This window comes from Vicugna pacos, chromosome 25 (assembly GCF_048564905.1).
Source record: "Vicugna pacos chromosome 25, VicPac4, whole genome shotgun sequence".
In the NCBI taxonomy this organism is placed as follows: Eukaryota; Metazoa; Chordata; class Mammalia; order Artiodactyla; family Camelidae; genus Vicugna; species Vicugna pacos.
In genome coordinates, this window is record NC_133011.1 from 27,550,575 (window position 1) to 27,564,812 (window position 14,238).

Genomic DNA, 14,238 nt, shown 5'->3' on the forward strand with positions numbered 1-14,238 from the left:
TGTTGGGGGTGGGAAGGTAATGAAAAGGGAACAAAAGAAGAAGGAACAATTTGATTCTCTTAAAAGGAAATAACTTTAAGGCACATCTTTTCATCCCAATCTTGCTATTTAGAACCTGGTTGGAAAGGCCAGGTTGCTAACCATCGGTGACCAGACTGCTCTCTCATAACTACGCTTTGAATCAATTCATCCTTATTACACGAGGAGGTAAATGCTACTACTATCTCCATCTTACACATGAGAAACCTGAAACCTAGACTTCCAAGAAAACCCCTTTGGAAAGTCGCAGAGCTGCAATTTGAATCCAAGCCTCCAGCTTCAGAGTCTACGTCCTTAACCCGTTCATTGTGCCGGTGTTGGGACTCTCCCCAGGGCCGCTGGGCGAGCCCCTTCCTCTCAGCCCACGTTCCGGACAGTGGGCTGTGCTTCACTCCTTCAGTCTCACTATTCTGGTGACCAGCCCAGGTGAGCTGAGGATCCTTCCCCTCAGCCGGGCAGGGGCCTTCACTCGGGGCGGTGGGGCCTGCCGTCAGAGGACTGACCCAGGCTGAGGGGACGTCCCCCAGCTCAGCCAGTTGGGCATGATGACAAGAGCTGCATTCTGGCCTTAGCTCATTCCTGGCTGAAATCTCATTTTGTAAAATAGGGACCATACTTCGTTTTCACAGGTGATTCTAAATGACAATTTATGGCTATTGAAGGCCTTCAAAGAAGGTTCAGAAGAGAACCCTTCAGACAGCATTAAGGTGACACTACAACCTGAAGTGCGAACTTCTCTAGACAAATAATCTCACATTTTTCACTTCTAGACAGCTCTCCTGCAGAAACACTGGCTCATGGCCCAGAGGCTTACATACAAGGAAGTTCACTGCAGTTGTGACTGCAACAGAAAAAGATGGGAAACAACTGAATGTCCAAAGAGAGATAAATGGCTAAATATACCTTGTGGTGCCTCCACACGATGGAGTACTCCGGAGCCACTGACAAAATGCCAAGGTTCTAGAAGGACCAACATGAAAAAAGCTTAAGATAAAAGTTTAAGTGAACAGAGGAAGTCTCGAAACAGTTTAATTTGATCTTATGTTCATGAATGGGGTGATACAGAAATTGGATTTTTAAATATGTAACCACATTTATAATATATAGTAAGTGTATATTTCAAAACCTGGTCATATATTGACGATGTCTTTGTAGCTGCATTGAACATGGCCTGGGAGGATCTGACATCCATTTGTTAACACTGGGCACCCCTGGGGAAGGGAATGGGATTGGGGAAAGGACAAGAAAGGGCAAAAGAAAACTTTTAAAGACTTTATAAATACAGTCCTTAAAATTTTTTTATAATGATGATATATTTGTTTATTTCTTACATACCCAAATAAGACTATAAAATAGTGTGGAAAAAAAATAAGTAACAATCCCTAATGGTGAAATTTCAGACACCAGTAAATGTTGGTCCATATTTACTGGGACCTAAGATCCCTGGGTTCTGCTGGTTCACTGCTGCCTCTGACACTAGCTGTGTGATTCTGGACAACTTGTTTTCTCTCCGGGCCTTGGTTTCCTCTTGCAATGAGGAAGCTGAGCCAGAGCACTAACTGATAAGCATTTTTATTATTGACCTTCAAGCACCTGGCCTTTCTTTGCAAACGCATTTTTGTGTGTAGAAGCCCAAAATATGAAACAACCCAACAAGAAAGTGTGTCAACAACCCGACCATTTGTGCCCTGGACCCATTTCAGGGTTGACGTTTTCTGCCTCTAGTTGAGTGCGGGGGACTAAATCCACCAGCCGGGGCTGTCCTGCCTCTCGAGTGAGTGGAAAGTCACTGGGTGACTTGAAGTGTCCCACAGAAGTTCACATGTAACAGGTGCTCTAGCAAAGTGTTTCCGTGAGCGTTAAGCCCACGTGCTGGCAGCTGCCTGACAGCTCAGGATCTGTTTGGGCTCCAGGGAGACCGTTGCTGTTTCTAGAGAGCTCTGTAAGAACCCCAGGTCTCTGGAAGAATCATTCATGGGTGTTTTTCAGGGGAATCAAGTCCCAGGTTTTGGTGCCCAGACCCCTTCAGCCCCAGCTCCAGCCCCTGACCCAGAGCCACAGCTTTGGGACCACAGCAGAAAGACAAGGCCACTGGAGAAAGGGTGGGGGCAAGAGGAGAGGTCAGGTGTAACACATACCGCGCTGTGAAATACGAGGAAGGCTCACCGGTATCCTTTCCCTGCTCTGAAAGGCGCCACCTGGCCTTCTGTGGAATTGGCTGCAGCCTCCTGTGGCTGGAACTGGCATGATAAGGATCATTTTGTCTCCTTTAGGGACAGAGCTAGGTGCCCAGGGTCCTCTGCATCCTTAGAGCCCAGGGACTGTACTGTCCATGTCCTGAGTTGAAACATGCAGCTCATCACTCAGAGTAAAGCCTGGGCCCTGTGCTTGTGGGATTCTGTTCATATCCGGCCCAGATTAACCCAAAACTCAGAGGAGGTGGGGACAGAGGGACTGGAGTCCCAGGGGAGAGAAAGAACTCAGATGTGCAGGGACGTTCAGTAGGATTCCTTCCTGGCCCAAGTCTTCTCCATGTACAGAAGCCAGCGTTTCACACCTCCCTGACTTTCCTGCCCATTTGTGGGACAAAGAGCTACAAACCTGGGTGATGGACCGGCTAGAACCCATGTCCCCACTCACGCCAAGGCACACAGCCTTGGGGTCAGGAGACCTGGGTTCATGTCCCAGCTGGGTCACTTTCTCATTGCAAAGCTAGTCACATGCCTTCCCTGGTTCTCAGTTTCATTTGTTCTTAGAGGGTATTTGATTAGCTACTTTTCAAGGTCTCCGCCAGACCTATCAGTGACTCTAGATCTAGATTATGAGAGCCTTGACAGGGCTCTGCTTCCTTAGTAAGAGGAAGGGACTGAGCTATAATGGTGAAGTGTGTGGACCCTGGGATCAGACTTCCTGAGTTCAAATCCTGGCTCTCCTTTCCACACTCTGACTTTGGGAGCAAGGTTTTCAATCTCTCTGGGCCTCAGTTTCCACACGGGCAAAATGAAGGTAAGAACTGTGGTTACTCCATAATGTTATCATGGGGAATGCAAGAGAGACTCCCCATGAAGCTCAGGATCTGATACTGTAAATGTTCAATAATCCTCATCTTATTACTTTGTATTTCTCTAGCCTACTACGGTGCCCAGATCATAGCAGGTGCTGACTAAACTTGCCTCTAGATAAGACATCACACCTTACCCACCACAGTTTCAGTTATACCACAGGCCAAGTCTTGTACCCTGTAAAGTTCACTGGGTGATGTAAACAACAGAAATTTATTGTCTCACGGTTCTGGAGGCTGGAAGTCCAAGATCGAGGTGTCAGTGGGGTTGGTTTCTTCAGCGGGCTGTGAGGAAGGTGCCACACTAGGAAGGAAGGTCCTGGTGGTGCCAGCCACTCTCCCCACTGGGATGGTCCAGCTGACATGATGAGAAGGCAGGTAAGGAGGGCAGGTCACCTTCTGCATATCAGTGTGACTGCAACAAGAATGATAAAACAATTGTTGCTTATTGATCAATTATTACACTCCAGGCACTGAGTTGAGTCTTTTGCAAGCATCATCTATTTGTTCTGCACAGCACCCTAAGAGATAGGCATTACCTTATCGCTTGCTAGATGAAAAAAAATAGATTCATGGAGATTAGGTTCTTGACAAAAGTCACTGACCCCAAGGTTTCACCAACACAGAGTCTGGCACTTAACAATTATGAAATATGAGCAGTATTATTTTACTACACTGCTCCCTTCCCATGGAGCTTTTGGGCTAAAATAACACTCTTGCCCCCTCCCCTCTATTCTGGTTGATTTGGAACCCGGCCCAGGCCTTATTAGTTCATATCCGGGGGCTGGGACGAAGCTGTTGAGTTACAAGGACATAGCCACAGGCGGTGTGCCTTTGGAACAAAGCTGGGCAGGGCCACGGAAGAGGAAGCCTGCCCTCCAGGGCCCCCTGTGCAGTTTTCCCCGAGCTGTGAGACCTTCACACACTCCACTCCCTGTGCTGAGACTGAAGTGAGCCCAAGGTTTAGTCTGGAGGTTGCTCTTGACGTTGCTGTAGAAAAACCCCATTGTTTTAACTGTTCCAGAAAATGGGCTGGGACAGCCTTTCCCAGGCTGAGTCCTTGGGCAGAGACAGAGCAGAGGCCAGGGAGTAGGACAAGCAGAGCCGGGGCTGGAGGGACCCAAGCCAGGGCCCTCTGGCTGCCTCCTGGGCTCTCCAAATGTTTTTCTAATTATAAAAGTAAGTTTATCAATGACTATTTTTCAAAACCTACAAAGGTGCACAAAATAAAAAAACAGTTCTCATAATCCTGGCCATTAGTGTATAGGTATCCACAATTCTTCTTTTCACAAATAAACATTATATACACATATGGTCAATAAACTAGAATGTGTAGACATTTATATTGTTTCCTGTTTATAATTCTTATTAACAGTATTTTTTTGAAGAGCAAATCTTAATTTTATTAATATAAAATGAGTACTCACAAATCAAGGAGCAAAAAGCAAATGAACCTAACAGAAAACTAAACAAAGTGTCTGAAGGACAATTTTATAAGAAAACAATTAAAATTATTGCTATACATATGGAAAGTCAATTAAAGATATGCAAGTGAAAGCAACATATGTGGCACTAATTATTAACAGTATTGTAATAAAAGTTCTTGTATTTAAGTCTTTGTCTTCTTACCCAATTACTCCTTTGGGATTAAGTCTTAAAAGTAAAGTTGCTGTATATCTGGAAAAGTGGAAAACTCTAATTCGAAAAGACACATGCACCCCAATGTTCAGAGCAGCACTATTTACAATAGCCAAGACACGGAAGCAACATAAATGTCCATCAACAGATGAATGGATAAAGAAGATGTGGTGTGTGCGTGTGTATACACACATATGTATGTATGTATATGAATATATATTGGAATATTACTCAATCATAAAAATAATGTCATTTGCAGCAACATGGATGGACCTAAAGATTATCATACTAAGTGAAGTCAGAGAAAGACAAATATCATATGATATCACTTATATGTGGAACCCAAAAAAATGATACAAATGAACCTACTTAAAAACACAAAGAGACTCACAGACATAGAAAACAAACTTACGGTTAGCAAAGGGGAAAAGAGGGTACAGAAGAACAAATTAGGAGTTTGGGATTAACACATACACTACTATATATAACACAGATAAACAACAAGGAGCTACTGTATAGCACAGTGAACTATATTCAATATCTTGCAATATCCTATAAAGGAAAAGAATCTAAAAAAGATTATATATATGTATAAACTGAATCACTTTGCTGTACACCTGAAATATTGTAAATCAACTATACTTCAATAAAAAAAAAGAAATGGATAAAAGTGTCACTATATGCTGACGACATGTTACTATATATAAGAAACCCTAAAAGATCCACACAAAAACTACTAGAGCTGATCGAAGAATTCAGCAAGGTAGCAGGTTACAAGATTAACGTTCAAAAATCAGTTGCATTTCTTTACACTAACGAGGAATCAGAAAAAGAAAGTAAAGAAACACTCCCCTTTAAAATAGCACCCAAAGTAATAAAATACGTAGGAATAAATCTAACCAAGGAGGTGAAAGAATTATACACAGAAAACTATAAACCATTGATGAAGGAAATTAAAGAAGACTTTAAAAAATGTAAAGATATCCCATGCTCTTGGATTGGAAGAATCAATATTGTTAAAATGGTCACACTGCCCAAGGCAATCTACAGATTTAATGCAATCCCTATCAAATTATCCAGGACATATTTCACAGAACTAGAACAAATCATAATAAAATTTATATGGAAGCATCAAAGACTTAGAATTGCCAAAGCATTACTGAAGAGAAAGAAAGAGGCTGGAGGAATAACTCTCCCAGACTTCAGACAATACTACAGAGCTACAGTCATCAAGACAGCATGGTATTGGTACAAAAATAGACATATAGACCAATGGAACAGAATAGACAGCACAGAAATGAACCCACAAACTTTTGGTCAACTAATCTTCAACAAAGGAGGCAAGAATATACAATGGAATAAAGACAGTCTCTTCAGCAAATGGTGTTGGGAAAACTGGACAGCAGCATGTAAATCAGTGAAGCTAGAACACTCCCTTACACCATACACAAAAATAAACTCAAAATGGATCAAAGACTTAAATATAAGACAAGATACAATAAACCTCCTAGAAGAAAATACAGGCAAAACATTATCTGACATACAAGTCAAAAATGTTCTCCTAGAACAGTCTACCCAAGAAATAGAAATAAAAGCAAAAATAAACAAATGGGACCAATGAAACTTATAAGCTTCTGCACAGCAAAGGAAACCATAAGCGAAACAAAAAGACAACCTATGGAATGGGAGAAAATTTTTGCAAATGAAACTGACAAAGGCTTGATCTTCAGAATATATAAGCAGCTCATATGACTTAATAAGTAAAAACAAACAACCCAATCCAAAAATGGGCAGAAGACCTAAACAAGCAATTCTCCAAGGAAGAAATACAAATGGTCAATAGGCAAATGAAAAAATGCTCAATATCAATAATTATCAGAGAAATGCAAATCAAAACTATAATGAGGTATCACCTCACACCAGTCAGGATGGCCATCATTCAAAAGTCCACAAATGACAAATGCTGGAGAGGCTGTGGAGAAAAGGGAACCCTCCTACACTGCTGGTGGAAATGCAGTTTGGTGCAGCCACTGTGGAAAACAGTATGGAGATTCCTCAAAAGACTAGGAATAGACTTACCATATGATCCAGGAATCCCGCTCCTGGGCATACATCCAGAAGGAACCCTACTTCAAAATGACACCTGCACTCCAATGTTCACAGCAGCACAGTTTACAATAGCCAAGACATGGAAACAGCCTAAATGTCCATCAACAGATGACTGGATAAAGAAGAGGTGGTATATTTATACAATGGAATACTACTCAGCCATAAAAACTGACAACATAATGCAGCAACATGGATGCTCCTGGAGAATGTCATTCTAAGTGAAGTAAGCCAGAAAGAGAAAGAAAAATACCATATGAGATCGCTCATATGTGGAATCTAAAAAAAACCCAACCAAACAAAACATAAATACAAAACAGAAACAGGCTCATAGACATAGAATACACACTTGTGGTTGCCAAGGGGGCGGGGGGTGGAAAGGGACAGACTGGAATTTCAAAATGTAGAATAGATAAACAAGATTATACTGTATAGCAACAGGGAAATATATACAACATCTTATGGTAGCTCACAGAGAAAAAATTGTGACAATGAGTACATATATGTTCATGTATAACTGAAAAATTGTGCTCTACACTGGAATTTGACACATTGTAAAATGATTATAAATCAAAAAAAAGTTAAAAAAACAAAAAGAAGTGGAGTTGCTAGGATAAAAGATAAACATATTTAAAAAAAATTTTTTTGATATGTATTTCCAGGTTGACCTCTGTAAGTGTTAACATATGGTAACATATCCACCAACACTACTGATGCTATCTGCTTCCCCTCACTGCCTACTAAGTACAAGAAAAAACTATGACTTACTTTAAATTACATTTTTAAGACTCATGAATGCATGAATGAGGCAAACTACATTTTCTTTGGTGGGGGCTATCAGTATTCTTCTGTAGTTGTTGTTGGTACTGTTTCTGCTAGGGTGTACTCATGGGATCCTGAGGAAATCAGACCCTTAGCTTGTATCTGGACATTTTTTTACCAAGACGGAGATCTTTTCATTGTTGACTTCCAACTGTCTGGGGAAAACGGACCAGTGACCATAAGACTCAGGGGTCGGTTGCAATCATTCCTTCATTAATTCAGGGCAGCTCATTCATTTAGTCTCTCATTCACTTAGAAATTATTCCTGTAGTAATCCACTGCTGTGGTTTACTCATTAATCATTTTTTCAAGGAGTTATTGAGCATCTGCTACCTATGAAATGCCAGATCCCCCGGGGGAACTCTGGGAAATCTGCTGTAGTGATTATTCTTCCTGCCTAATGGGGACATTAGTCCCATAAATGGTGCCTCAGGAATCTGGAGGCAGCAGGGTGGGAAGAACGGTGGGAGAGGCTGTGATCCGGGAAGTCCCAGAGGTGGCATTAGAGGGTCAGTATGTTGGGTTTGGAAAGATGGAGAAAGGGTCCCAGCAGGGAAGCAGAATAAGAGAAGAGAAAATGTCATAGGAGGGAAAAATGATACAAACAAAGACAACAGTGGGAGCTTTAGGGTGGCACGAGGTTGGCAGGAGCAAAGGTGCTTCTCAAAAGCGATTACAGGGAGATAATATGGGACTGGTTTAGCGGTCTGTGTCTGTTGTGCTAATGCAAGTGGACTTTCCACTGTAACCACCCTGGGGCTAGGAGAGGGCGGAGCTGTGCTTTAGGAAGATTATTCCAGCAGCAGCGGGGAGGACGTACTGGAAGGAATGAGACAGAGGCGGAAACTTCAGTGGAGGCTGTCGCAACAGCACAAGTGAAGGGTGAGGAGAGCCTGAGCTACTGAAATGAACACTGGGCTAGGAGCTGGGAAGCCGGGCTCCACTTCTCACTCAGCTATCAGGGAGCTGCCTTCAGAAAGGTCAGAAGATCCAACTCTCAAACAGCACTGACCCACACTCAGTTTCCCTGCACAAATCCCCAGCTCTTTGTGGAACGTCCACTGGCCTCAGGGTGCTCCACAAGGCGTGGGGCAAACAGCGAGAGGGCACAAGCGCCGGCACAGAGGAAGGCAGCAGGGGTGAAGGCAAGACTGTGCACGAAATTGTTGAAGAAATGAGCTGTGAAGATACTGTCTTTTTCCTCCTTCATTCGTTTTGACAGCTGCCAAGCAATTCCATCTTACGAGTGCTCTGTAATTTATTTACCTACTTCCTGGCGAATGAACATTTGCAATTTTTTGTTATAAACACTGTTGCCATGGAACTCTTTTGTGCACTGAATCTTAAGGATGGGTGAGAGCATTTCTGTATTGCAGTTTCCCGGTGGTGGAAGAGTGTGTGTACTTTAGATTTTGATAGCTTGTGCTGAACTGCCCTCCCCACAGGCTCCTCTTTATTATTCCATGACTAAAGGGAGTTGAGGGAAGTTGTGTCACTTGCCCCAGGGATGTATCAATGATAATTTGAGCCCGGTCAGTCTTCAAACCTCTATTCTCTCCACTACTTTACGCTATAAATTTCTGAAGCGCTTTTCATTGTGACTCTCAGATGTTTATTTTTCGCTCCCTCACCCCATAGCAACCAGCAAGAAAAACCTCACAAAGAAAGGGACTTAGGTACCTATTTGGGAGGCAGAAAAGAAGTGGGTTGGGGGTGGGGGTAGGGGTGGGGGTGGGAGGGCTAAGGTTCCACTGCAGAATTGGCAAGGGGAGGGGGACAGGGCAATTCCCCAAGACAGGAGCTGGGGGCGGGGGCAGTAGCTTAAATGCGGTGAGTCAGTGTTGTGACCCAGCCTGAGAGGGAGCCCTGGAGGCTTCCGGGGAGAACTAGCAAGTGCCCAGACAGTCTGCATCATCATCCATAAAAACTTTTGATGAGGGGCTGTTAGCGCTGCACCCTTCCTATCAACTGAATTACCTTGGGTCCTTATGACATCTCTGCCCAAAAGGGTGGTGATGAGGAGTGCTGGTGTCAAAAGTCGCTTTCCTGAGTCCCATGGGATTCAGTGACACTTCCTGGCTTCTCTCCCTTTCCGCTTCTGCTCGACTCCCCGAATCTTCCACACTCCATCCTAATGGAGACTTGAATTGACAATGCATAAAGCTGGGGGCTTCTCACAGGGAAATTCAGTCTCCCTTGCTGCCTGCCGTATGCTGTGCAGTGTCAGAGGCTGGGCTGGAGTCAGAGAGCCAAGGCTCAAATCCTGGACCTTTGTCTTTAGAATCTCTGACAAGTGATTCAACTTCTCATCATCCGCAATGTACCGAGTCATGTGGTTACTGTGAGGGTTACGTGAAATCATCATGGTTTTTCATTTTCCAGACTCCCCAGGTTGCCTAGGTGATGGCTTCTGACATTTGGCACAAAGGTGAGTGAGGGTAAAAGTAATGACAGCATTGGAGGGATGCTGACCACATGCTAGGCAGAGTTCTAAGTCTTTACATGGATTATATTAGCTGGTTATTGCTCTGTTACAAACTGCCCCAAAACTTAAGCAATAGATATGAAACATTATTTTATTTTACTCACAGTTTTTGTGGATCAGGTGTCTGGGAGCTGCTTAGGTGGGTGGTTCCGGCTCCAGGTCTCTCATGAGGTTGCAGCCAAGGTGTCAGCTGTGGCTATGTCATTTGAAGGATTGACTGGGGCTGGAGGATCCACTTCTAGGACAATTCCCTCACGTGTCTGGTTCGTTGGCACTGGTTGCTGGCAGAAGGCCTCAGCTCCTTGCCATGTAGACCTCTCCAGAGGCCTGCTTAAGTGTCCTTCTGACTTGACAGCTGGCTTCCCCTAGAGTGAGTGCTCCAAGAGAGCTGGAAGCTGCAACATCTTTTATGGCCTAGTCCTCGACATCACACTCTATCATTTCCACTGGATCCATCCAGTGTGGGGACTGGACAAGGACCTGAGTACCAAAAGGTGAGGATCACTGGGGCCATCTTGGAGGCCGGCTATGCATGTATCCACTCATTTAACCCCTGAGATGTGCCCGGGGGCTTAGTTAGAAGAGATGGATGAAAAGGGAGGTGCTGGGTGTGGGAAACCCAGATCTCAGAGGTCCTAGGGGCAGCGCTCCATGACAGCACCAGCAAAGTGAGCATGGTGTTTGTCCAATGGCAGTGATGTCTCCAGTGGAGAAGCCCAGTCAGGGCATTTCATGAATTGTCCCTGGCTGTGTCACTTCCAAGCTGGAATCTTCGGCCCTACTGGAGATTGAGCTACCAAATACAATATGCTTGACTGTTAAACTAGTTGGAGAGGGTTCCACTACCTGCAATGACTGTTACAAACAGTTCAGAGCACAGGGGTAGGCTGGATATAGCGAACATGAGAGACATCAGTGTAAAGTGATGATCTGAGCACCACATCGTTTTAGGTTTTATTAATGTAAACATGGCACTTAAAATAAAGGAGGTGTGAGTGCATTTCTACTCCCTACTGATCAGAAGACAGTAGGAATATTTCTGGAAGCTACTTTCTTAAAGAAGGACAGTGACAAATTTGAATGTGCCCAGGGGAGGGATGCCAAGATGGTGGGGAAAGACAAAACATATTCCTTGAGGCCTAGAGGATGTTTTCTCTGGAGAAGACAGTGAGGGGGCTGTATAAGCTGTTTTCACTTATGTGAAGAACTCTCTTGTGGTATCATGGTGCAGAGGGCTGGACAGACTCAGGTTCAAATTCTGGTCACCTCCTCTATGTGATCCCGACAAGAGCCCTTGTTTCTCTGAGTCGTTTATAAGACCTGGCACATAGAAAATGCTTAATAGGCCCAGGCCCCCAGTCTCTTTACTCTCAGTACCAATGAGGGCATGAGAGGCAGACGTGTATTTGGTCTGCATATGGAATACAGGCAGTGAGCGCCTTGTCCTTGGAGGAATCCCAGCCCAGGCTGGACGATCTCCTGGATCGACTATCCTCATCAAGCCCTTCTGGAAGGCTGTGTTCCAAGTTGAGCATGTTATATACAATTTCTCACTTATTCCCTACTGGCAAGCTTATGAATTAAGCATTATTATGTCCCTTCTACTGATGGGGAAACCAAGGCTTGTCACAGTTGAAAAGCTTGCTGTTCTATGTGGCAACTGTCAGAGTCGGAGAGAACGAAAGGAGAGAGAGACAGCTCAACGGCAGAGACGAGTCTGTTTTCGGAAAACACGCAGAGGGGGTCTCCAATTAGACTGGAGCCTGTTTTTCTGAGTACAGGCTTGACTATTTATCCCCATGGGTGGGAGCTGATTGGTGGGTTCTTATGCAAATGAGGAGTCCTGAGCGGTAAGTTTTAATTGGTGGGTATAGCGAAAGTGCAAGGGGTGTATCTGAAAGAGAGGGGCAGGGATGAACTTTCCCGCCAACAGTCCTCACTCAGGTCTGGGGAGGCCAAAGTGGTTATGCAGATGAGGTATGCTGAAGGGTAAATGCTGATCGGTGGGTTTTGCAGAAGGCATAAATTGTTGCTTGCAGGTGGCTAGACTTGTCCCGAAATAGCTGCGAGCAGTGGATTGGCTAAAGGGAAGTTCATCGTGTTTATCAGCAATGTCACAGTCTGAACCCAGCTTTCTCTGACTCAAAAGCCTGTGCTTGGTACCTTTCTAAGTCTGCTGGTGCAGGAAGGAGGCGCTGGGGGTAGGAGCAGGGGAGGAAGCATTAGGAAGTACCTGTACAGACGCACTGGAAGACTAAGTCAGAACTTTAAGATGCTCTGTTTTCCTTTGGGCTGTGGAACAAAGTTTGTGGTTCAGGCTGTGCTTCAGCCCAGACTCCCAACCCCCTGCAGAACGTCTGGCACACGACTTCAACCTCTCGCTTCTGTCTGCCTGGAAGGCAAGACATGACGCAGGGGCCCAAATGCTCCCTGAATGCCACAGCAGGCCCTCACAGTGGGGCCCTGGCGGCCAGCATTGTTCCAGCAAGAGAAGCCGGTCCTGGAATCCTTTCTTTTCTGGAGAATTTATATGCAGGACAAAAGGAGCCATTATCCCCAGGGCTGCCGGGGCTGCTGCCCAGGCCTGTGGCTCAGGTGTCACATGCTGTCCCCATCTCTCAGCCTGCTTTCTCCCTTTGTCTGCGGAACCACAGAGGCTTGGCCTCTGCTCCCTTCTCTGACACTGCCCCAGCCTTTGGACTCTGCTTTTCTGAAATGAACTTGAATCCTCGGTAGACTGAGAGAGACCAGAGTCAGCTGTGAGGGTGATGGACCGGGGTCGGCTTTGGGATGCTGCCGCCTCTGGCTCCTCACCCTAGCACCTGCCCAAACCTAGGACCTGCCCTGTCCAGGGGACCCTGGCACTCTGCCTAGTCAACAGGCTCCCTCCACTGTGTTCCTGGAGCACCTGGAATTGACTCACTTCAGCTGTCACACGCTATGGGTGATGCAGTATGCTGTGTGCAAGAGGGGCCTTTTGAACCAACTCCTAACCCTTCCACTTACCAGCTGTGTGATCTCGAGCAAGTCATTTACCCTCCATGGGCCTCAGCTTACTTGCCTATGAAATGGGGATGACTAGGCTGCCATCAGGATGACATGAGATCACATCTGTGGTCAGCAGAGCCCCTGGCACTAGTCAGCCCTCCATAGATGTGGCTGTTACCATTATTCAACAAAACATGAAGCCAATGCCCTCTGTGTATCGGTATCCAGGCTTGGCTGGGGAGACACAAACAAGAACAAGAGAGACACAGTCTCGCTGCTAAGAGAGATATGCAATACAGGAACCTGGGAGATCTCACAGCCCCTGGAACACAGGTGGTGGGATAGGCGGGTCAAGGTGCTATAGGACCATACCTGGAGCTGGGAGTGGCCCGAGATGAGAATCTTGTGTCCACGTTGTTGGGAGAGATGCCTGCATTCCATGAAAAGTCTGATCCTCTGTTGGTCCTTCACCTCTGCTCCTGGCTGCGGAGAGCTCAGGGGTGGACAGGGAACAGACTTGCAGCTGGAATGGAGACTCTCTCTTGCTTCATCACATTTTTTGCTTCTCTCCTGGATCATTCTTATCAGTGCTCAAAAACACAGGACTATCTCCCAATCTGAAACACAAGAACAGAAATTCTCGAGGCTACACCCACCTATACCCCATGTCTCAGGTTCCTTTTCTAGAACATTTCCTCCAAAGATTGGCCTGTTCAGACTTAACCTCCTCTCCTCCCACGTTCTCCTTGGTCCTCTCCAATCTCCTTTCAACCTCACTAAACTAAACAATGAAGGTCCCCACGATCTCCACTTTGCCCAAACCATTGGAAAATTTTCATTCTCACTTTACTACAGCTTGGCCTGTGATCTGACCAGCTGATGACTTCCTTCTTGTACTAGTTTTCTATGACTACTGTAGCAAATCACTTAACACAACACAAATGTATTATCTGATAGCTCTGTGGGTTGGAAGTCAGAGTGGGGCGAGGGTTCACTAGGCTAGAATGCAGGCAGGGCTGTGTGCCTGTCTGGAAGTCTAAGGGAGAATCCCGTTCCTTGCCTTTTTCAGATTCTAGAGGCTTTGAGAGGCTGCTCACAT

The 14,238-nt window shown here is 45.2% G+C and overlaps 1 long non-coding RNA gene across 1 annotated transcript; it reads right to left on the minus strand.

Annotated features, from left to right (window-relative positions):
- Positions 1-3,295: 3,295 nt before the first annotated feature.
- LOC140689309 (uncharacterized) lies at positions 3,296-13,741 on the minus strand. Its single transcript, XR_012064218.1, has 2 exons — positions 13,512-13,741; positions 3,296-3,515 (listed from the first exon to the last, which is right to left on the minus strand). It is a non-coding gene; the product is annotated as an uncharacterized lncRNA (long non-coding RNA).
- Between the last annotated feature and the right edge of the window lie 497 nt (positions 13,742-14,238).